This window comes from Copadichromis virginalis, linkage group LG19 (genome assembly GCF_057382275.1).
Source record: "Copadichromis virginalis isolate Kocher_CV1m ecotype Utaka linkage group LG19, C_Virginalis_male_GT1.1, whole genome shotgun sequence".
NCBI classification, from domain to species: domain Eukaryota; kingdom Metazoa; phylum Chordata; class Actinopteri; order Cichliformes; family Cichlidae; genus Copadichromis; species Copadichromis virginalis.
Genome location: NC_140636.1, coordinates 6,700,451 through 6,726,066, shown reverse-complemented (window position 1 = coordinate 6,726,066; position 25,616 = coordinate 6,700,451). Strand labels below are relative to the sequence as shown.

Genomic DNA, 25,616 nt, shown 5'->3' with positions numbered 1-25,616 from the left:
ATTTTTCAACAGACAGCTGAAGCTGTGTTCAGCTTACCGCTTCTATCAGTTGCACGTAAGTAGCTGTAAGTAATCTGGGCGCTACAGCTTTAAGCAGCTGTGCGCGCTCCCGCGGGCTGCAATCACTTTCTTACAGACGATCAGCTTTTTGGCACAACACCTGGAGCTCAGGGGGCAAAACGATCGCATGAGTGCTGCTGTTTGACTGAGGAAGAATAAAGTAGTGGTGGTAAGCCAATCACATGACCTCTTAAAGACAAAGCAACAAGGTGACATATACCAGGTTTTAAATTGTGTTGATAGGTCTCGTAAAACCAGAGTCATGATAAACAATATATACGCGTGTTTTTCCCTCAATAGTCACGTTTACTGTCTAAGGACAGCGCAGCGAGACCTCTCTGCTTATGAGCAAACAAAAAACAGCTCGTTCCTGTTGGTGGAAAAATGCACCATGTCGACCAATCAAAAAATGATATGGCAACATGACATTTGGTTGTTTAGGGTTGTTACAGTAAAAAATATAACTTTTTTGTCTGTTAACCCCGGTTCTCTGTTCCTGCTTTAATTGTCAGTCCAAAGTCATTCCTAGAACCTAGTTTGTTTAAACACAATTCATCTACAGACTGTGAACGCACCTTATTTTTTCTGTTATTGGTAAAGGAAAACGCTCACCTGTTCACAACCTGATTGCCCACTCTCCAGCCGCATTTCTCTCATGCCCCTGGATTTCCTTCTAAATGCCAATCAATTACTCCTTCTAAGCCTAAATTTACCTTTTCAACAATTAAGACTCTTAAAAATATTCCCAAGCACCAGAATAAACATTTCCTCCCACCTGGACTGCAGTCAGTGTTCTCCCTCCTCTCTGGCGGAGCTCCTGTGCCGATAAACAATCCACTACCTTTCAATAAACTCTAAAAACCTGCCCCAATCTTCAGGCGATGTTGTGTAGGATTGTCAACCAAGACAGCCCTACAAGACTGAGGGCCTGTAGGAACTCAGGTTAAATCTCCTTCATCCTAGGGGGTCAGCCATCAAGGAGTTATTTAACTGCCTCAGTGACCTCACCCCCACAAAGGATGAGTCATCCCTCACATTCCCAGATTGCACTATGGAAGGCGTGTCAGTGGGATTCAGATCCTTATAGTATTCCTTCCCTATCTTTATCCTCAGTTGAAATCAGCAGTACCCTACCTGCAATATAACACATGTGAGTAGAGCACCGCCTTCTGTTCCTGAGTTACCTGCCAGCTTGTGTCAAGGCTGACCAAAAGTCTTGATCCATGTTCTCACTGAACCCCACCCAATTATTTTTCTCTTTCTGTTTTTCCATTTTCCTTTAGTCTGTTTATTTATTCATTTCCATTACTGTTATTTCAGTTACTACATCATATGCGTAGTATGCAGTGTTGGGTAAGTTACTTTAAATTAGTAACTTAGTTACATTACTAGTTACTTCTATCAAAAGTAACTCAGTTACTTCAAGTTACTCATTACTTTCAAAGTAACTAGTTACTAGGGAAAGTAACTTTGGTTTTACTCAGAATTCTCTTGTTAATCTGTTGCTTCCGTAACTGGATACCCAGCAAGACTGTAAGTCTTCTAGCTTGCTTACATGTTAGCACTATCCTGCCACTGTGCACTGTGCCACCTACCAACAGAAAGGAAAAGATAATGTGCATATTTCCACGAGAGAAATCCCACGCCTGGACCGTCGTTGACTGCTGCCATGATTCTAGCCTAGTCATGTGCGCCTTTTACATCCAACACAAAAACTGCAGTCGTGGTGCTTTGATTGTACTCAGAACTCGGAAATTCTGCCTTCTGAATAGGAAGATGTAGGTAACACCAGACTGCAGATGAGCTGCTTACAGGGCTGGACTGGGACAAAAAAACAAAAAACAAAAAAAACAAAACAAAAAACAATTATTGGTCCAGGGGTTTTGACTAGAGACCGGCCGCCATTATAAGCCTTTAAATGAAAACAAACGCTGTTGTGACAGTGATGTACACTGTTCTGATAATAATAATAATGGATTGGATTTATATAGCACTTTTCAAGGCACCCAAAGCGCTTTACAATGCCACTATTCATTCACTCTCACATTCATACACTGGTGGAGGCAGCTACGGTTGTAGCCACAGCTGCCCTGGAGCAGACTGACAGAAGCGAGGCTGCCATATCGCGCCATCGGCCCCTCTGGCCAACACCAGTAGGCAAGTAGGGTAAAGTGTCTTGCCCAAGGACACAACGACCAGGACAGAGAGCCCGGGGATCGAACTGGCGACCTTCTGGTTACAGATGCAATTCCCAACCCCCTGAGCCACGGTCGCCCAAATGATATATATGCATCAATCAATCAATCGTTCGTCGTAAGAGTCAGATAATTATTTTTTTAAAAGCGAGACATTTTAAATGAGAATAAGAAAGAAAAGTATTTCTTCGTGCCCCCCTCTCCCTGTTAATGCCCCCCCCCGTGTGTGTGTGTGGGAGGGGGGGGGGAAGGGAGTGAGAGTGGCCCACAGGAGCCGCTGATCTCTGAATGTCCATCCATCCATCCATTCGCTTCCGCTTATCCTTTTCAGGGTCACGGGGGGCGCTGGAGCCTATCCCAGCTGTCATAGGGCGAGAGGCGGGGTACACCCTGGACAGGTCGCCAGTCTGTCGCAGGGCCAACACACAGGGACAGACAACCATTCGCACTCACTCGCACATTCACACCTAGTGGCAATTTGGATTATCCAATTAATCTATCCCCTCTCTGAATGTCTGACTTGTAAAATGTGTCATTAGTGAAAAGAAGTTGCAATGGACTAAATAATCCCATTCTGATTTTGTGATTCTTAAATTATTAATATTATTTAATTCTCCTTTTGCTTTGCTCCTGCTAAATTTTTAAAAGAAAATTATCTGCAATTAAAGTCTAAATTGTGGACGTTCCCTTTTTAACACTTTGTGGAACAGTAAATGTAAAAATCTGAGTTTCAACCCATTTTAGTGTAAATAGCCCTTATAGGTTACTCCAGCCCTTTAAACGTACCAGACCCTTGAGGTTTACTCTCCAGGCCCCTAAAATTAACCCACGTATTCCAAGTGCACTAATCAAGAGGGAAGTTGAAGTAACAAGTGTGGCTGGTCGGACACCTGGATTTCGAGGCGCTCAGGACTGGGCAAGTCCCCAGTTCCATCTAAGCTTTGTATTGCCTACTGGGTAAGACTCACTAACAGAGAGCTGATCCATAATTCCTGTGTCAGGGTGCTGGTTCCTCAGATTGACAATATCAAAAGGAATCAACTGAGGTTCAGTGTAAAATTGAATACAGGCTCAAATCAGAACATAAGTCATAATCTTAACCAAGCATTTTTAGTTCTTTTTAAAGATATCTAATTTATCTGTCAATATTTTAAATTAATTAACTTTACTCACCCATCTTGAAGGCTCACTAGATTGAGATCTTCATTACTGTTGCTAAAACCTGATTTTACCCCTAGGATCAGATTAACTTACCATCATTAGACTTGTGTAGAAGCCCGTACAAAAGCAAATAGTAAATCTGTCATGGTTCCATAGTCTGTCTTGCTTTTCCTGTCCCTCCACCTCCCTGCCGACTGCTTACCTGTTAGTAATTAGCTTTCAAATGAACTTGTGACTCATGGGATATCAGGCTGGCCACTTATGACTGGAGCACAGATCGTTGGAACCAAGATCATTGCATCAGCAGGTACACACTTGGCCTCTGTCTAGTTTTGATTTCTCTGTTTCCTATTCCCATGAAATAACCCATATCTTTGTGCAGACCTCTCTGTGAGTTCAGGGCCATGTGAACATCTTTTTGTGTGTGCCCTTGAAAGACTTTAAAATTAAATAAAATGAGCGAGTTATGAAATAATAATAATGGATTGCATTTATATGGCGCTTTTCGAGACCCTCAAAGCACCCAAAGCGCTTTACAATACCACTATTCATTCACTCTCACACACTGGTGGAGGCAGCTACAGTTGTAGCCACAGCTGCCCTGGGGCAGACTGACAGAGGCGAGGCTGCAATAACACGCCATCTGGCCATCACCAGTAGGCGGCAGGTGAAGTGTCTCGCCCAAGGACACAACGACCGAGACTGTCCGAGCCGGGGCTCGAACCGGTAACCTTCTGATTACAAGACGAACACCCAACACTTGAGCCACGATCGCCCCGTGATTATGAAGCTAATCTTTAATCTCAGCTAAACCAATTTTCTCAGAAACAAATAAAACACTGAAATAAAACAAACATTTAGAAATTATCTAAGTGGAGGGGCTTGAAAACGACGTGGCAGGAGTCAGGCGTTCTCACCGGCTTCAGTGAGCCTTGACCTCCCAGTCAGCTATCGAGCTGGTGCGTAACAGAAGTCTCAGAAAACGTAGGAGCACTTTTGTGATGTCTTGATAAACCAAGAAATTATTTTAAGTTTACAGATCTACATTCTTGCCTGAAATTATCTTAAAAGTTTATTTTGTATCACAGAAACAGTAATATTTCAAACTTTTTAGTCACTCTTCTCCGCCATTGCTGCGTTTGAGTATTGGGTGAAATGCATTCTGGGATATTTGGCTGCACAAGTCACCACAGATGTGCGCTAGATAGAATGGGAGGAGCATGAACACATCTGGGAACACAATTCTCAGCGTATTTGAGTTGATGTGTACTTCGAATTGGAACAGTACTTGGTCTATGACTAACGATGTATCACAACTCCACGAGAACGCAAGCGCACACACACAAGGATGCATACTAAGAAACGGCCTTACGGTGTGTTCACACCGAACGCGATGGACGCGAATAGAGCGTCAGGTTTACATGTAAAGTCAATGGAAAGGCGCGATGACGCGCGATTGCGGGTCCCGCGAAAATTCGGAAGCAGATTTGCGTCGCGAAAACGCCAAAACGCGTGAAACGCGCGTCAGTGTAGCGCGTCTGGCGCGTTTGACGCGCGAATAAAACCACGCGCGTGAGTTTTTGTGTTGCATTTTGTGCATACGCGCGTTTCGCGTCTACCGCTTGAGTTGGAAAAATCTGAACTCCAGCGTCAAATCGCGCCGCGACAACCAATCAGGAGCCTGGTGACGTGGCTGTTACCTAGGTCAAAGGGGCAGATCCAGCCAAAGCCTTTCATACTTCAATGGAGGGGAAGGCTAATCAATGCGGTAGCAAACAACTCGGAGCTGTACGACACCAGCTGCTTTCAGTACCGAGACAGGAATAAAAAGGACCGAGCTTGGAGGAAGATATGTGAAGAGATCGGGCAACCTGGTAAGTTCATTCATTTCTCTTTTGAAAGTTTTCACTGACCCGGGGAAGCAGCACAAAAGCTAGCAAGCCACCGCTATTTTCCCACTGACGTACAAATACCGTTCTGCTTTTATGCATGTTGTCATTTAGGAATATATTTTATTGTTTATTAATAAACAGCACACAGTGGTCCCGCTGTTCATCCGTCACTGCTTTGCTTTTTCGCTGATTTTTTATTGCACAGTACAGCATTGCATTCTGCAGCCTGATTGACAAATCTGCTCCGTGTCGTCTCCTGCGCTTGCCAAATTTATCACGTTTGGTTTTGATAACCATCGCGTCCAATAGAAAAAACAGCACAAAAACACCCATAACTATGAGCCTCATTCGGAAATAGACACCTGCACCGTGAGGGAAAAAGGCGCACGAAAGTGGCGGGCAGATGAAGACAAACCGCGGCATAATAATACTTTTACGTTTTGCAATCTACAAAGGTTTGCACTTTGAGAATCAATTGTGAGAACTGTGACCAGGGGCTAGTTATTCTGAGAACCCCTGCAATAAATGAGGGACCACTGTCTACTCTACGATTATTATATCGAACCTGTTAACATTTAATACTGTATTGATAGAACCAACTGATTCTGCAGCAGAGCATCCCCAGTCCCTGAGCTCCTGCTGCTGCACCCACAGATATGTACAGCAAGCACTGATACCTTTTTAGTCGGTGGGATTCCCTTGTGATCACCTTTACTAAATATCTACAACCAATCTGATTATATCCTGTTATTGTTTTTTTTTTTTTCAATGTTGAAATTAAAATCTAGTAGCAGCCTTCTCATTTCTTTGTGTTTTGTGCTGTTTTACAGGCCCACAGAGGAGGACGGCTCCGAGGCAGATGAGGGACGGGTCCCAGGACGGTCCATCGGCGGTGGAGCTGGCCATCCTGGAGTCCCTGAAGAGGCCACACCAGTCTCCAATGGAGCATTTCCTCCTCAGCCTTGTTCCTGCTCTGGAGAGCAGCTGGTCCTTTTTATTCCTGTCTCTCTGTAAATTCTTATATTTTATATATTTATGTTTAATGTTTTTCTGTTTGAGACTTTTAATATTATTTCAAATAAATGTTTATAATGACTAATGTCTCAGTTCTACTACACAGCAAATGTTGGCACACAACTTGACACATGTAGAATTTATTTCATATTATACTAATGACAAAATATACTGATACAGTGGGATGCAGAAGTTTGGGCAACCTTGTTAATAGACATTATTTTCCTGTATAAATTGTTGGTTGTTACAATAAAAAATGTCAGTTAAATATCATACAGGAGACACACACAGTGATATTTGAGAAGTGAAAAGAAGTTTACTGGATTTACAGAAAGTGTGCAATAATTGTTTAAACAAAATCAAGCAGGTGCATCAATTTGGGCACCACAAAAAAGAAATGAAATGAATATTTAGTGTATATCAATGTGTGTCTCCTATATGATATATGGGGTGCCTTTGTCTGGATGTGCTTCCCATCCAGAGCTGCACAGCACAGAGGAAAGTTCCAGCGCTCCTGGAATCCCTCTGTGATGGAGCGCCAGTCTCCAGGTGAAGGCACAGCCATGAAGTCGTCCACTAGACAGTCCCAGATGGACGTCGCTGCCTGGGGGGTGATCTGGCTCACCGTGGACACACCGACTCTGAAACTGAACGCGATGGTCCTGAAGGAGTCCCCGGTGACAAGGAACCTGGACAAAATTGTTCAAAATCAGTATTATGTGTACTGCAGTTACAAAATACATTATTCAAATTCCAAAATACTTTTGTGATGTCAGATTTAAATCACAAAACTTAAATCTTACATAAAACATTTTGTAATTATAAGGATAATTACAAAATGTATATTAGATAATATCTAAAACAGTTGTGTTTTGTTTTAACTTTAACATATCATAATTTGATTGGTAGCAACTTTCACAACTACAGTGAGCCAATCACTCACAATTCCTAAACATGTCAATCAGGTAGGAATGAAGTAAGACATTAATAGAAATAAAGAGTTGTATGTTGACATGTAGCCCTTTCCTTGCTTAAATCATTAATATTTTTGAAAAATTAATCTGTGATAAGACAGCTTATCAAGATAGAACCATGTAACTAGAGATGAACCAAACTGTTCACAGTTTTATCTAACTCTGTTTTAATAAAGGCTGTGACCCCTGCTATAGAGTCTGACAGCTGCAGGGATTATATACAAATATTCAACTATCCCAGAATTAAACCAGGTCTAAATAAAAAGGAGTGAGTATCACTACAAAGGTTAACTCAGTGGTCCTAATGCTACAGTTTGATATCAGCAAACACCGAGCGCATACATTGATGTGACACCACAGCCATGCTATCATTCAAACACTGATAACAGCATAAATCGAATTAAATCGGGACTTGATGAGACCTTCTGAGTATCACTAGAAATATTATACACAGTCGTCTCTGTACCACAGTTTGCTTTCAGTAAACACCGACAGCATTCACTGTTAGCATAGCACATCCATGTTAGCAGTGTATAACTGGATGGATTAGCATATTAGCACAGGTATCAATAAAGGACTACCGTATTAAATAGTTTTACTAACCTCAGGCAGACAGACAGGCGCTCTGCAGGTGGGATTGAGCGTCTGTAGTTGGTGTCTAGGCGGGCAATGCTGGGACCGACGAGGGAAAGCAGGTCCTCAAACTGGCCGAAGGTGATAGCGCTGGAATCGGCCGTCATCCAGGCGCAGCTCCTGGAGCAAGTGGTGAAACTCACCAAACTGCTCATGCCTCTGGAGGACCTGATGGACCCAGGTACGGCGAGGACGTCTTTTACGCTGCTGCTCTGCTCTCCACAGTACATAGAGAAGGGAGACTCTCTCTTCAAGCGCTAGCGCGATAGCTGCCATCTTGCAAAGATACCGGTCTGGCACAACTCCCTCCCACATTCCTCCCACATTTCCGGTTCACGCGCGTCAAAATATCATATTTTGACGCGCGATGGATTTTTCTTGGACACGCGTTGAGACGCGAATGTACACGCGTCAAATTAGGGGCGTTTGGGGCGTTTTATTCGCGTCCATCGCGTTCGGTGTGAACACACTCATGGTGTGTGTCTCTATCGATGCTTTTAGAAGGTTGAAAGGATATATTTGTGTGGCTTCTTGCTCCTTGGCGAGTAACTTTAAGTTGGATGAAGGGAGCAATACAAGAACTTTGTCTTACCCTAGCCCGTCTGTTGTACAGGGGCTGCTGAAGTTCCTGGGCTTGGAAAAAGGTATCTTGTAATAACCTCCCTAACATGTGTAGCTTTGCTCTCAGGTCCAGAATGTGTTGAATTAAACTTTTTCGTAGGCTTTGACGTTCCTCCCATTTCCTTCAACTAGGTCCAACACTGCTCGCGGAATCATGCCGAACATCAACTCAAAGGGTGGGAATACTGTGGAGGCCTGGGTCACCATCAGCACTGCAAGCAAGAGATCGTCTAGCCAAGGATCCTCATTATGTTCATCAACGTGAGTGAACTTTATGAATCATGGACTTTAAAGTTTTGTTCTGCCACTGCACCAGTCCATCAGTCTGAGGGTAATAACGTCTGGTACAGTCTATCCAGAAAAGGGCAAAAGCAGAAGCTAACTGCAGCCTTGTGCACTACAGGAAACTTTTGAATATCCCCATGCTCAAACCTAATCTCCACCCATTCTGCCTCCAGCAATGCTCTGGGTCAAATCAGGGTTTGATGGACCAAGGTTTGCACGCATCCTTTCCAGAGGGGAGAGGTGTTGGTAGGCCGGCAACACAGAACACCTGCGAGAAATGTCCCAGCCGCCCACACCTCCTTTACTCCTGCTGCAACAACTGTGCAACCCTCTTGAATTGGATACAGAGCCTTCAGAATGATCATTCAAATTCTTAACAATCTCACAATAGCTTCAAACATGAACTCTAACGCTAAATACCCTTCAAAATGCAGGAACCACCCCCCCAAATTAGATGATTCCCTATGAGCACGCACTGGAAACAGTGGGAAGAAAAATGCTCTTTTACCAGGAAGAAACGTCCAGCAGAAGCAGGTGCAGGTTGGGTCAGCCATCTGCCACGACTGGTGAGGAGAAGGAGCTCAGACAAAGTTGCATCCTCCTGATGTTAAACAGCAAATTTTCCAAAAACAAGCTTTCCTGGTTATTGCTCCTCTACTGTCACCTTGTGGTGACTTTTTCATAGTACAGTCAGTCTGCAATTCAGGGTCATAATGAAACCACATGAAGCAGTTCAAGTCATGCTTAGCATCAGAAGAATTTGTGACACAGGCAAATGCTACTCATGTATGGAGGTAAGGATGTATTAGGCTGTGAAACACAAGAAACCTATTTACTGAACTTTGGGACAAAAACCTGGAAGGTCTGCTTAATCGGAATCAGAACACTTTATTAATCCCTCAGGAAACTATGTCCTTGGAGGCATTTCATAGTCCTCAACACCCAGTTTTGAATTTTATAACCTATAGAAGACAAATATTTATGAATAAATAGAATTAAACAGTTAAACCCAAGCCTCAATTTTAATACAGATATATCCTTTTAGGCAGGGGTCCCCAATCCCAGTCCACGAGGGCCAGTGTCCCTGCAGGTTTTAGATCTCACCCTGGGTCAACACACCTGAATCACATGATTAGTTCATTACCAGGCCTCTGGAGAACTGGGCTGTATCCCAATTCAGGGTCTGCAGCCTTAAAGTACGCAGCCTCAAAGATCCTCAAGGGCCGCGTACTCAAAGACCGCTAAGGCCGGAAGTGCGAGGCTTGTGAAATGGGACGGTCTAGCCTCCGTCACGCTGCCCAGGTTGCCTAGCAACCATGATACTAACAGCTGGAAACGTGTCATACAGCTGTGTTTGACAGAAATGAAGGAGAAAATCTTTTGTTCATTTGTTTGTTTGTTTCTACATGAGCTTTGATCATTCTCTGTGAGATGAAGCTCAGCTATTGAACGGCGTATATTTTAAAGTAAAGGCTTTAAAACCAAGTTAGTACAAACGTCACTAATGTCACATGACTTTGCCGACATGTGGCCAACAGGAATGTTTTATTGTTCTTCGTTACTTATTTATGTGCAAATGTTTAATGACATAATATTCAGTACTTACTTAAAATTTACTCTTCGGCCGCCCCTCATCCGTTGTTTTTTTTCGGCAAAATTATCCACACCCACTGCTGCGCTATGCATTCTGGGATATGTTGGGCCATGAAGTCTACACTGCCACAGCCTTAAAATTCAGGGAAATGAAGGACGCATTTGAGGGCCGCATTTCGAGCAGCCTTTGAATTGGGACAGCCTTTGGCGCGCCGCTGTGATGTAATCGGTCTTGAAATGTGGCCTTTAAGGCTGCAGACCCTGAATTGGGATACAGCCTATAAATGTGCAAAGGGCCAATTAGGCAAATGGTGAGCAGGTGGGTAAACAAACAGGTGCAAGCAGTCAAGGGATAATGACATAAAGGAAGTAAAACTAAATGCAATATAGAAGGAATAAAAGACTACAAAATAAAAAAGTAACACGAGAGAGACAGAGATGGAGACATAACAAGAAACACAGATTAGACATGACAAACTGAAACTCAAGGAATAAACAAAAGTATAACCCTGAACATAAACAAACTGCTTATCTAAAGGCTGAGACTATAAACATAAAGAAACCAACCAGAAAGTAAATGTTGTTAGAAGAATCTAAAACTTGGAACAACATAAGAATCCCAAAATTAATGCCAAATATCAGGACCAGGAGAGGTCCACGAAAGATGGATTGAACCACTAACCTTCCCATCAGCAGGTGACCTGCTCCACCACCATGAAAAAAACTCCATGATAGTTTTTTGTTTGTTTGTTTTTTATTTCATTAAGGGAAAACTGGAGCTGGTTCTGAGCAAAGAGGACAGTGTGGTTGTTTTTTTTAAAGAATTCTAATTAAGGCACTGACAGGGTACAGGATAACTTTGATTATTGGTTCAGCATCTCAGTGCCTGGGTTGCCGTTAGTTCCCTCTTTTTTCCCAATCAGTTCACTGCTTCTTTTAATCTTGATTCTACACTAAACAATGGGGACTCTTTTTTTGTAAAAGTCCCATAAACTATGGGCTACTATACTTACATTTGACATTTCACTCTCCTGAAACTAACACAGGTCACTGAGCATTCACTGTTAACTTCACTGCTGTACTGCTGTAAACCACAAGGGGGTGTATCCTCACTGTTTGTTTCAGAAGAATAACTCTGTGTGTTCCTCATGTAACCCAAGGCGCTCAAAACTTTCTTAATTACGAATGAGTCAAGTGAACAATATAGAACACCTGATAGTTACTGATTCATTCATTAATACATTCCTAATAACTCCTGATCCAGGTAATCATTTAGTTAGAGAGAAATACTATATTAAATATTATGTAATACATGAAATGCTATATTAGTGAATTGTGATAGAATTGTCTGTATGTAAGAAAAAGCAATAGTTTTTCTTACATACAGTGATTCCTCTTTAACTCTAATCCAAACACTAAATTCAGTTTAATTCAGTTTTATCTGATGAGAACCAAATTCCAACAGTAATCACCTCAAGGTGTTTACATGACACAAAACATCCATTTCTTATCCAACTCAAAGTGTCCCTTATTGTAAAGTCTTACGCATGGAGATGGAGCTTAACAGGTCAGCTCTGAATTTGTTTCTTCTTGTTGTCAAATTGAAAACTCAGATTTTTCAGTCACATTTGAAATAATGAAAGCTTGTAAAGATACGGTTTTGACTCAAACTCTTTGTAAAGTCACTGCACCAACATGTCTTCTATGGTATTGCACGGTAATGTGAATGGGATTGCAATATAAAACTAAAGAAAATTAATTTAAATAATACAACCATAATCTGATTTCTTTTCCAAGCTGATCCTGTTAAAGGACATTGTGTTAATCTGTAGTTCTTTATAAACAACCAACATTATGAACTGTGCTAACACAGCACAGTAGGCAGTTTTGTCACATACAGGTGGAGTATTAAAACGCCTCAGTGACAAGCAAACCTGAAAATGTGTGCATTTAATGCGTCTTCTCCTTCAGTTTGGCAAATTATTCACGATGACAGAAAAAAGTTTATTTCTATAACTCTATGACTTGCCATTGTTTACTGTCAAAAAAAGCCCATCATTAGTTAGCTGGTTAATTTTTCGGTTGAGAAATTAATTGGTCTATGAAATTATAAAGGATCTTGCTGCAGAAAAAAATAAGTCTCTCTGTATATCTGATAATGCAGTTTTCAGGAGTTTCAGGAGACGGGTTTGTTATTTGGAAAAATTACACTACAGCTCCCTTGCAACGCAAACACTTTTTATAGCCTTTATAAAGTACTAACTAAAATGCTACAGTGTATTCTTAATACTACTAATATAATTCGTTATTATCTGGCAGATTATTCTATTTTCTGATTCTATTTATTGTATCATGGAGTGTGATTTTAAAAAATATTTCTTATATCTGTCCCTGCGACAGTGCAGCTGAATCAAAGAAAGTGCTGCCTGTCCGGTAACAGGGTGGTCAGTTTGTTTAGTGACCTCCTGTGTACCACTCCTTCACAAATGTCCCATTTACGGCCAGTTACAGACTCAACCGTCCTGATCAGTTCATCCAGCCTGTTTGCGTAACCAGTTCGAATGCTGCTCCACCAGCACGCCACAGCAAATAACACTGCACTCAAAATTTCATGGAACATTGCTTGGCGAGCAGCGGGCAAACTCGGCAGACAGAATTAAACTTTAAACTTCAGCTCTTATTTAGCTGAAAGAAGAGCAGAGAAATGAACTAACTAAGAAGGGTAGGAACTGCCTGACAAAACAGAATGACAGAGGCTCACACAGCGTGAGGAAGGACACAACAACGAGAGACAAGGGGCTGTTAAACAGACTAAGACATACAAACAGAACAAACAGGGAAACCAGACAATAAAGGAGATGGGACAAATGGAGACCAGACAGACACATGGACACAACTGGGAAAAATGAAAAGTGTTAAAACAAATGATAACTAAATATTACATAAACTAATGAGAAGCGCAGACTGGAAACAAAGGGAAACGCACAAAGAAACAAAGCCATTGCCATTTGAAAGAACTAGACAGAGAACTCGAACATTAACCACATCTCAAAATCCAAAAAAATAATTGAGCTCAAAACATCCCACAAAACTCAAACCATCTTCAGTGTTTTGCTGCACACATTCAAGGAGAAAGAGCCTGTCCATCACCTTTGTGTATAAAGCCTTTATGATGTTTTTTTTACTTCAGCCTGCTGTCCATGTGGACACCCAGGTACCTTTACTTCTTAACTTTATCAACATTCTGCCCAAGGTCAGACAGATGGCCATCTCATTTCCCACCATTTCTCTGGTCTTATTCACATACAGGATTAGATGATTTCTCTAAGACCACTATACTTTTCCTCCTGCTCATTACTTATTCATCCAAACATTGCAGAATCATCTGTGAATTTTGTAGCAAGAGCTGTCATGAAAGTCTGAAATCTACAAGTTGAACTGGACTGGAGACAGCAAAATACCACATGGTGCTGTAATACACATTACCAAATCAAAGAACACTACCTAGTCTTACATATCTCTCAGGTAGTCTGTATTCCATGAGATGATATTTACTGACATTTCCTGTAGCTTCTCTTAAAGTAGATTTGGTTTGTATCCAAACTGCAGAGCATCAAGAAACATTTTCATCTGTGGTCTTAGTTCAGTCAAAACTATTCACTCCAGAACCTTCATCGCTTCATCATGATGTCAGGGCAATAGCTATTAAGCTCTGATTGCCTTGAGTTCTTTGGTCCTTCTGACTTCAGCTGTGTATATCCCAGAAGCACTTTGATTGTGATGCATCAATTTGAAGCTGTAACTTGGTCAGTTGTGGACATTCCAGGCTTCAGTTGCCTAGATAACCTTCAAATGTATTTATTACCTGATCATATGTTAAGCATTGGCACTCATCATATGTTGCCTTTCACAGACAGTGGATTGGAGTTCTGGACTTTCAATTTGTGTTTAATGTTTGCTGTTTGACTTAGTTTGTTGTAGTTCTTGCAGTACTGAGTGTTCTCACTGTTGATCATAATATTTTATCACAGCGATTAGAGCATGCATTAGAGCAGTAGGTAAGGTACTCTGCTGCAGTGGTGTATCGTGCAAATGGAGAGTCCTCTTTTTCTGGTTAATTATGTTCCACAGAGTGACCCACACCAGTTTTCACACCTTAGCTCGTGTGATTAGGCAGATGATCAATAGTGGGTCAACATCCCTTTTAGGGACACTCCCAAGGGCTTAAAAAACTGGGACTGTCCACCAATTGCTCTTAGAACTGAAAAAGCTTCTCAGACAAGACATATTCAAGAAACTTTAAAAAGTACAGTCACTTTTCTGTCCAAGCTCCTTAGATTACCATCATCTGGATGACTGAGGACCTTCACAGATGATGTGTTTTGATAAATTATGTATTTTCATATTGTGAAACATCCTGCAAGACACCTCCAAAAGTTGATTGTGTTCATCTGGACGTAGCGTTTTGTGGGAGAAACGTTTCGTCACTCATCCAGGTGACTTCTTCAGTCTCAGCTGACTGCAGGTTTCCAACCTTATAAACAGCACATTTGCATAATGACTGAAACCAGCCCACTGAAGGAACAATGGGCTGGGAGGTCAGTTCCTTAATCTTAATTATGCAAATTGTCATGACCATTGATCAACAACCACTGACCAAAACCCACTGATCAAAGCCCACTGATCAATGGCCATGAGTCCCATTCACAGAGAGTTGGGGAATGGCTGCAATCACAGCATTGTAAGATGGTGACAGATGTACCCTTAGGTCCCTCTTCGATTCAGAGATGTTCTTTCCCTTTTCACGTAAATGGCCTCCTTGACTCCGCCCTCAAACCAGCGTTCCTGTCATGGTCCTGGGTCGGTGACCCAGCGCTTTTAGTTTATTATCATTTTCTAGTTTATGATGATGATTATTATTGTTTGAGTTCTATGTGTTATATTCGGTCTGCCTCTGAGTCTGTGTCTCTGTCTATGGTGTCACCCCGTCTGTTTGTGAAGCTGTCTGTTTAGTTCTGTGTCTTGTTTGGTTCCCCGTGTCTGAGTTTCCTGTTTTATTGTGAAGGTCTCTGTCTGATGTGAGTGTGTTCAGATTACGTTTCCCCTGTCCCGTCAGCTCTGATTCCTCCCAGCTGTGTTGCCCTCCTGTCTCTCATCCCCTGATTACTGGTGTGTGTATTTAAGCCCTGTGTGTTCTCCTGCCTGTTGCCGGTTCATCTGTGTTCCTCTGTGTTACTTGGTGTCCTGCTCGTCGTCAGCCTCTCAGCCTCTCAGCCTCTCAGCCTCTCAGCCTCTCAGCCTCTCAGCCTCTCAGCCTCTCAGCCTCTCAGCCTCTCAGCCTCTCAGCCTCTCAGCCTCTCAGCCTCTCAGCCTCTCAGCCTCTCAGCCTCTTGTCGTATGCTCCCAGGTCTGTTATTTTAGTTCTCCCAGTTGAGGTGTTTTCAGTTATTTGTCATCCCCCACTGCTTGTTTGCCACTACACCTTGTAAATAAACTTCACTAGCATTTTCATCCACTGCTTGCATCTTGGGTCCTCCTTCCTCCACACCACACGGCTCGCCTTCCCAGCCGTGACAGTTCCTCCCTGCCCAGGATGTTACATCCTCATCATTGAAAGAGTGTCCACTGGCCTGTAGGTGTGAATAGACTGCAGAGTCCTGGCCTGACGAGGTGGCTCTTCTGTGTTGTGCCGTCCTCTTAGCCAGAGGTTGTTTGGTTTACCTGATGTATAAATCCTGCCAATCCTCCTGGCACTTAACAGCGTACACTATGTTACTCTGTTTGTGTCGAGGGACCCGATCCTTGGGGTGGACCCATTTTTGGCGCAGCGTGTTTTGGGGTTTGAAAGCCACAGAGACTTTGTGTTTAGAAAAAATGCGTCTCAACTATTCTGATACTCCTGACACATATGGGATCACTACAGGTTTTTGCTTAGGCAGCGGTTGTCCTCTCCTGGATCGGCTGGAGCTTTTGTTTGGCGCCTTCCCAGCTTTGACAAATGTCCAGCTGGGATAACCACATTTTCTGGGCCTTCTTGATGTTCTTCTGCCTCCCTGGCTGCTGTGTCAGTGGGGATGGTGTTCGCTCTGTGTTGTAGCGTCCTGATGACGCCCAGTTTGTGCTCCAGTGGATGATGAGAGTCAAACCTTAGATACTGATCCATATGTGCAGGTTTACGGTACACGTCAGCTTTTAGATGTCCCCCATTACTGATGGAAATCTCACAGTCTAAGAAGGCTAACCTGCCACTTTTCATATCCTCCCTGGTGAATTTGATGTGTCGGTCCACCGAGTTAATGTGACCCGTGAAATGTGGAACGTCCTGAGATTTGATTTTCACCCAGGTGTCATCCACATACCTGAACCAATGGCTTGGTGGTGTTCCAGGGTAGGATAGCAAAGCCCTCTTTTCCACTTCTTCCATGTACAAATTGGCCACGATGGGTGAAACTGGGGAGCCCATGGCACACCCATGTTTCTGCCTGTTGAACTGACCCTTGTATGTGAAGTAGGTGGAATGAAGACACAGTTCAAACACACTTGGTCGATGCTGAGAGCGGTCCTGTCGCTGAAGTTGGTGTCATCCTGTAATCTCTTACGGACTACCTCCAACGCTTCCGTGACTGGGATGCAAGTGAAGAGAGATGTAACGTCGTACGAAACCATGGTTTCATCTGCCTCCATGATGACATCTCTCACCTTCTCAACAAAATCCAGGGTGTTCTGGATGTGGTGTTCAGAGCTGCCCACCAGCAGGTTGAAGATCAAAGCCAGAAACTTGGAGACATTATAGGTGACAGAGTTGATCATGCAGACAAGCTATCTTACAATGCTGTGATTGCAGCCATTCCCCAAATCTCTGTGAATGGTACTCATGGCCGTTGATCAGTGGGTTTTGGTCAGTGGTTGTTGAGAATTTGCATAATTAAGGTTAAGGAACTGACCTTCCAGCCCATTGTTTCTTCACTGGGCTGGTTTCATTCATTATGCAAATGTACTGTTTATAACATTTGGGGAAACCTGCAGTCAGCTGAGACTGAAGAAGTCACTTGGATGAGCGACGAAGCGTTTCTCCCACTGAAAACGTCCAGATGAACACAATCAACTTTTGGAGATTTACTTACCTGGATGATTGAGCATGCATCAAAACATCCTGCAAAACAAACTAAGATATAGGAACTTGTGGTGCATTAAAATATTTGGTAGTTGATCAACAGGTTAGCTTGCACTGATATCATGAATTCAGTGAAGCTCTGTGTTGGACTGGTGCAGTGTGGCCGTGGTGGTCATGGTCAGATTTAGGTTACACTAAGTGTACCAGAGATAAATTTGCATTTAAGCTAAAGATGTTTAGATTCATTCACTGAGTTCAAACTTTACACTGTCTAGTATAAAAACATTATAAATAGTATAGTGTCAGTTTTTTTAAATTCTTGCATATTACATTTTTTAACATACTTTTGTTAATAGTCAACAGTGCAATAGACCTCAATACTTGAAATGTGCAATTCACTTGTATTTTTATTTTTATTCCTATTTATTCTATTTATCCCCTTCGTATATTTTATTTGTGTGTGTGTGTGTGTGTGTGTGTGTGTGTGATATTATAATATAATAATAAAAGAAACTGTAACTTCTGTCGGTGCTGTGCTTTTGGAAACCGAATTTCCCAGAGGAACCCACCCGAGGGATTAATAAAGTTTTATCTTATCTTTTTTGACAGCTACATGCTAATATATGTTAGGCCAACTTGCTCTCAGGGAAGGATCAACAACTCCAACAAAATTAAGTGACTTCATATACATTTTGAATAGTATAATAGTCGTACCAACTAGACCCCAAAGAGAAACAGTAAGTTGGCCCAACAACTACAATGAGTTGCTTAGTCAAGGTGTGATAATGTGGAGAAAGGCTCAACTCAAAAATTTGTGCAACCTGTTTATTATGTTTATGGCATTCAGCCCTCTAACATTTATTTTTATTTTCTCATCTATTATACAGCCTTGTATAATAGCATGGTGTATGTGAAGATACAATTCAATGGTTTCTGTCCTAGACAAAATGTACACTTTACTGTTGTACTCTTGTCATTTTGTGCAGTAAAAATAAAAGTAATGTCCACTGTCCAAAAATTGTAGACTGCTCCACCACTGTCCTCCTTCTGCACATGAACCAAATCAACCGACTGTAGTGTAAGTGTGCAGGAATCATTAAACACATTTATGCTTGTTTGTGTTTTGTTTTGTTTGTTTTTCTTTTTATTCACCTGGTGTCCAAATAACCAAGGAACTTTTGTAACTGTAATACCATTCCTGAATTAAGCATAGTAACTTGTTGCATTATGTGATTACAGTAATGCATTATTTTTGGAGCAGGTCACACCCAATGCTGATAAACTCAGGCACCCAGACATACAGTTTGCCCTTAAAAACATTAATTTGTCACTCACTAAGGGTCAGATTTACCAGATTTACTTAAGAGGGCAAAAGAGGATGGGAACTTAATCCCCAAATAATGCTGATAGGTGTAGTTTAGTTTTATGGGAGATTTATAAAAGCTGCTTTGTTTTCAAGACACAGGTACAGGCAATTACAATATATATGCCAAATATGCCCAGATCTGTGCAATTTAGAACAACTTCGCAAACTTAAATATGATGTTCAGCTGTAGGTGATTTAATTACAAGATAACAAGTCATGCACAGTTATCTAATTACAGTCAGAAAAGCATGCAAATATAGGTCACACACTGTCTCGTGTGGACCACATTAATGACAGAGATGCAGTGCAAAGAAACATTTTCTGCATACAAACTGGAGGTGCTACAGTTAATCGTCTACTCCAAAATCCGAACGTTTAGTCTGGCCTCAGAGCCGTTGTGGAGTCTAGTTTAGAAAGGATGAATGCAGTGGGTGGAAAAAGCACTCTGCTAAGGACATTTTAAAAAGGTGTCTTGATCTAAGGCAACAGACAAAATCAGAAATTGGGTACACAAAGGTATTGACTAATGAGACTGGTGGAGGCCCTGTGAGTAAAATACCCTAGTTGAACAGGAACACCCTTGACTGTTTACAGTTTAGTGAGTCAACTCCAGCTCATATCAGCAAGTATGCAAGACATGCGAAGAGATGTCATAGCACTTGCTGTTATGAAATTCCACACTCAAAACGCTACACTCAGAACCAAACACACAATATTTTAAATATAAGCAGGCTTTCTCTTAACCTCAAGAACTTTTGCAGTTCCCTGCAGTTCACCAGCAATTAGAGGTAAAGCTGGAGTCCGCCAGTCTTCTCTGTTTTATCAGGACTCAAATGATCCTCCATGTTGAGCATTGAATGGCTTAAGTATCAATGAAACCTAAAGAAATTCCAACATTTAGCCTCTCGATATGGCTTATAGCAAACTGCTCCACTCCTCAAACTAACCTGATAGCCAGGTCAATAATATAAAATTACTTTTGTTTTGGAGCTTTAAATAAACATTAGGCTAATGCAAATATGAACCATGGTAAGAGTCTGTCACTCACCCTGCGAGGTGATTGAGTTTAGCACTGATGTGGAGTTGATGGAAAGACTCGCTGCTCCCTGAAGAAAATTAGGGCAACATTTTGTCAACCATGTCTATTCTCTGGTAGACAAAATATTGCTTCCATTCACTGGCAATAAAAGTGTCCCCTCTCCCTCTCTCTCTCTCTCTCTCTCACACACACACACACACACACACACACACACACACACACACACACACACACACACACACACACACACACATATAAACAGACATTCGGTCTGACACTCAGACATATAAACACACAATGTTGAAACAGAAGTACAGAGAAAAATACATAAAAAATAGTCACTACACACACACACACACACATAAACACACATACGCCATCCACCAAGTGGTTTAATTACCCTCCTCTATTTTGGTTTTCCTGTCTCCTGCCCACTGTTGCAAGATAGATCTCAGTGTCAGAGCAGCTGACAGATTGAGACAGATACCACAGGTACCACTGCATATGTACACATGCACACGCACATGCGTACACACACACACAGAAGAAAGAAATCTGTTCTTCTGTTTTCAGCATCCCCCACTTTCTCCACCACACATACACACCACCCCCATCTCCCCTGTCTCCTATATTTCCAGGGTTACAGGGGTACACAATGTGAGTAAATAGCCTTCCTGAATCGTTTGGATTAGAGCAGAGTAAATCAGACTGATGCTGAGTTTAGTTTACGGCAAGGATCCACACACAAGTGTTCCATATAAACACCACTTAAAGTTGGAGTAATGGGTAGTTTCTGCTAGCTGTTGATGGCAGCGTCTACCCAGTTCATCTAAGAATTCTGAGGGGAAAAATCACTCCGTGTTAATCGTGCTCCACACAAGATTTGGGATTGTGAGATTAAATTTAGTTGAACTAAACTTAATCTCACAAGCTGAAATCATGGAACCCTAAAACCTATTAGCCAATAACTTGGCATATTTTGGTAAAGTGTACAGTCTACCCTAAAACAACAACTGATGACAACACTTCTCCTAGCAGACAAAAGAAGAAGTGGCTGTAAGTCCTTAAGAGTCCATATCATTAAGGAAGATAGAGGAGAACAGGGAGAATGATCTTAAAATAGGTGGCAACAGGTCTTTTATGGATCAAAATTAGATATTTTTATTCAAAAATCAATGTCAACATGTGTAGATGTAGGCAGCAGAGATGTACAACAGTGAGTATGTACAGCCATCTGTAAAGCAAGTAAGGGAAATTATTCTAGGGTCGTCTCCTTACAATATAAAGCGCATTGAGGCGACTGTTGTTGTGATTTGGTGCCATATGAAAACATTGAATTGAAGTTGAATTGAAAAAGAATTAGAAGAAACAAAAAATCCAGGTGACAGGTAGTAACAAAGTTTGTAAATTCAGTTAGGGAAACTTTATTTTTATAGCACCAAATCACAGCAAAAATTCCTTAAAAGTGCTTTATGTTGTAAGGTAAAGACACCAAAATCCATCCATCCGCTTCTCAGGGTCACGGGGGGCACTGGAGCCTATCCCAGCTGTCATAGGGCGAGAGGCGTGCAAACTCTACACAGAAAGACCCCGGCCTGATGGTGGAACTGAACTCAGGACCTTCTTGCTGTGCGGCAACAGTGCTGACCACCGTGCAGCCCAGACACCAAAACATGAAAGCAAGCGAACGGTAGTGTCATTAAAGAAAAAACAGAAGGGGGTTAAAAATCTATAGCACGCCCGATCTCGTCTGATCTCGGAAGCTAAGCAGGGTTGGGCTTGGTTAGGCACCAAAATAATAAAAGAAAAAATCCAACAATAAGCAAACATTTGGCAACAGCAGGAAGGAAAAGCTTGTTTTCAATTGCACGAAACTTCTGGCAGAACCAGGGTCAGGAAGGGATGCTCATCTTCCATGAATGGTTGAATGTGAGGGAATGAAGGCTGTGCAAAGGGCACACTGTGAAAGACTATTAGAGATTAATAGTAATAATATATGGTTAAATGCAAAGTGTGTTTAGAGGGAACTACATAGTAACAAAAGTAAGTGAAGAAGAAGCACATGCATCGTGGAAAGCCCCAAGAACCTGGGCCTATGGTATGATATATAAGGGAGCATTCAGATTCAGGAGCAGGATGTTGAATTGTGGGTTTAACAGGGAGCCAATGAAGGGAAGCCAATACAGGAGAAATCTGCTCTCTCTTTCTAGTCCCTGTCAGTCATAAATCTACATGCTGCCTATGGAGAGATGCCAAACAGTTTCATTGTTCTTGTAACAGTGACAATAAAGATCTATCTGTAAACAAGATGTGACAAGTGATAATAATAACATCTGTACTGCATTAAAACATTCACAGCAGGTGAGATATCCATCAGGTGATGACCTGATGAATCCTGCTTCTGGGTCCAAACTACTCTCTGTTTATTAAGGTGTTTTGTTTTTAACATGTTTTAATGTTTTGTATCTTGTTCTATTTAATCTGAACAAGCCCCTAAAAACAGTCAGTGATCACTGTTGTCCTCTCTCGGTTTTTATTATCACTGTTCATTTTGAAGCTCAGTTTTTAAAACCTTCCCATGCAACTACAGCCCATGCAGCAGTACATTAATGACTAACCTCGTATTGTGGATGGATTATCTCAGTTGTTCTCCTGACTGAAGTTTGGTCCGTGTACAGCATCCTGCCATACGACTGCATTTGTCTCTAACCATCAGGAACCTTCACGTTAACTTTTATCGAGTGGACAAGTGTTAGCCTTCATCCTTCAGCTTCACTGTTTATGTTATGCTAACATAGCTGTGTCGCTAGCGGTCACGTAGCACAACATTATATACCAGCTAGCCCAACTTCAGTAACCCTACAAACGTCACTGCTGTTTAGTTTTCTGTCTTCATTTGTGTCGGAAGTGACAGCAGGTATCCAAACCTAGTCTGTAAATTTGGTTCATGTGTAGATGAAAGTACAATTAGCTAAGCCTAGCTCACTTTGGCTTAATAACGATAAAGCTTAAGGAAATTTCAATCAATATAAACACATTACATCAAATATTTTTCTCAGAAAATATGCTCCTAAATTGTCCTAAATCACTGCAATAAAGTTTGACTGGATCCCCTCAGATCAGCCAACAGTGAAACTTTTTATTAAAGAAACATTATTTTTCTCAGCAGTGCAGAGACACGGAGGAACTTTCAAGTCATTTTTTTTTGTTTGTTTGTTTAGTATTTAGTATTTATTTATTTATTGTCATTGTCAGAGAACAATGAAATTGCATTGTTACTTGCTATTGGAAATCAATGAAGATTGCAGCTTTTAATATGACTGCATTCATTTTTGTCTAAATTTTATTTACATTTTTTATTTTTATTTATTTACATTTACAGTTAATTGTATTTTGAGTTCTAAAAGTCAAACAGGTCACTTGTAGCGCACAGATTTCAGGTTCATACAGTGGAATAGTTTGTACTAATTCAGGTTCAACCTACAAGACCCTGCACAGTTCCCAGTTGTTCCTTATAGAATTTCACATTTCAAAAACATATTTTCTTTAGGCTGCATCTCATGCATCTAAATTTCCTCACTGTTTTCATAAAACTTTTTTAACCTATTAATTTGCACAGCTCCTGGTAAAATGTTTGCCATTATTGAAATGAGCTTGCTGTGTCTTTGTTTGTAAATGACGGCTCTGCTCATCAATCATCCCACAGTTTCTACTCCTACTTGTGCATTTTTGTTATGTTAATTTTCCTGTTAAATCTAACATTGAAAGTTAATACCACTCTGCAACGACATGTCTTCTCATGGTCTACCAGTGTGATGCAATTCAATTCAGTCAACACAAACTGCATCACGTAAGGTGTGGATGATACGACTGATCTATATGTGACCAAAATAAAAGAAGATTATCTTTTCTAAATAACATGTACCACTGAATCTATACCATCCACACACCTGGTTTATCAGCTGTGCGAAGGAGTGTTTTTGTGGCTGTATGTGGGTAAGTGTGTTTAGCTAAGGCCAGCTTTGAGAGGGTAATCCATCTCCATCACTTAAATGATTATCCCCATTAATCTGCTGTAAACTAATAAACACTATTCCCTCCTCCCCTCGTCTTCATTCCCTCTCCTTACCATCCTGTGCCTCTGCTCTCTGCTTTAGATGGAGGTTCATTAAGTGTTTAGTACATTAATATGTCTCCATGTCCCCCCATTGTTCCTATCATCTGGTGCTTGGAGCCCCCTGAGGCCCTGGTAGAGAGTTTCTCTTTCTGTGCATGTGTGGAAAAGACAGGAGGAGAGAGAGAGAGAGAGAGAGAGAGAGAGAGAGTAAGTGTGTGTGTGTGTGTGTGTGTGTGTGTGTGTGTGTGTGTGTGTGTGTGTGTGTGTGTGTGTGTGTGTGTCACAGAGATGGAAGAAGAGAGTGACTGAGTGTAGATGAGTTCCCAGTATGTGTTGACATGAGTGGAAAGAGTTGTGTGTGTGTCTTTGCAAGAGTGTCACTAAGATGATGAGCTGGGTGGATTTAATTTTGTGGTGGCTCAGATGGCCCGGCAGTCGCCACAGTAATTTCTCTGATCAGGTTAGAGAATCACTGCACTTGGTGATCAATCATCCAGCTTGTCACAGCAACTGGGGCCCCAATCTGCGTGAAGCCACTTGTATTTGGTGCAGAATTGATGTAGCCATGTTTCTTTTGCATGCTGAACAAAAGTTTACTCAATTAAAGGTTGTTAAGATTACAACCCATTCAATGCACACAGTTGTGTATTCATTACTGCAGAGGACAATACACTAATTTTGTGGAGCTGCTACTAAACCCAGCCAAGAATTGTACTTGCCTAACACTAACCCCAAAGTAGGGGTGTCATTATAGTAATTAGTAATCCTAAATAATTGTGTAATTGTTCTTTTTGCATAGGAATGTATGCTTTCATCTACCTCTGGTTACAGACATTTTCATCATCTGCATACATCTGTGGTCTGAGTTTTATTTGCCACAAAGACAACACACTGGATCATAATATTCATAGTAAATAAACCATAACACCCATGTTAGTCAAGGGAATGAAAAGATGAACAGGACGAGCTTCACAGCTCATTAAATGGACCATCTCTATTACTGTTTATTAGCTAATGAAAGATTAATATTCTTAGTTGACTGCCATTACCAAAGAAGGAAAATGCCAAACAGCAAAATCTCCAGTGTTAAATTAACACTGGAGATTTTGCTGTGCAGGGAAAGACTTGTTTACTTTTGATGTAAGCTTTGGAGATCCCTCTCCCAACCAGCATCATCACATCTGACACAGATTATCATCACCAAGTATCCCTGAACAACTCCCAGCAAAGCAGAAAGCTTTAATAGTGTCTGTTTATTGAGACAACTTTCTGACATTTGATTAATGTGTCTCAAATCAGCACGGGCTTTTCACATGACTGTCTTTCCCACTGTCGCCAAAGTGCGTGGCGACAGTGGGAAAGAAAAACTCCCTTTTAACAGGAAGAAACCTCAGACAGAACCAGGCTCAGGGAGGGGCGGGGCCATCTGCTGCGACTGGTTGGGGAGAGAGAAGGAAGACGGGATAAAGACATGCCACACATATACAGCCATATATATATATATATATATATATATGGCTGTATATATATATATATATTTATTTATTTATTT

The 25,616-nt window shown here is 41.5% G+C and overlaps 2 long non-coding RNA genes across 2 annotated transcripts; one reads left to right on the top strand and one right to left on the bottom strand.

Moving 5' to 3' along the window:
• The first annotated feature begins 4,788 nt into the window (after nucleotides 1-4,788).
• Nucleotides 4,789-6,403, top strand: LOC146685427 (uncharacterized). Its single transcript, XR_014916857.1, has 2 exons — nucleotides 4,789-5,290; nucleotides 6,139-6,403. It is a non-coding gene; the product is annotated as an uncharacterized LOC146685427 (long non-coding RNA).
• LOC146685426 (uncharacterized) lies at nucleotides 6,041-8,386 on the bottom strand. Its single transcript, XR_014916856.1, has 2 exons — nucleotides 7,900-8,386; nucleotides 6,041-7,011 (listed from the first exon to the last, which is right to left on the bottom strand). It is a non-coding gene; the product is annotated as an uncharacterized LOC146685426 (long non-coding RNA).
• Between the last annotated feature and the right edge of the window lie 17,230 nt (nucleotides 8,387-25,616).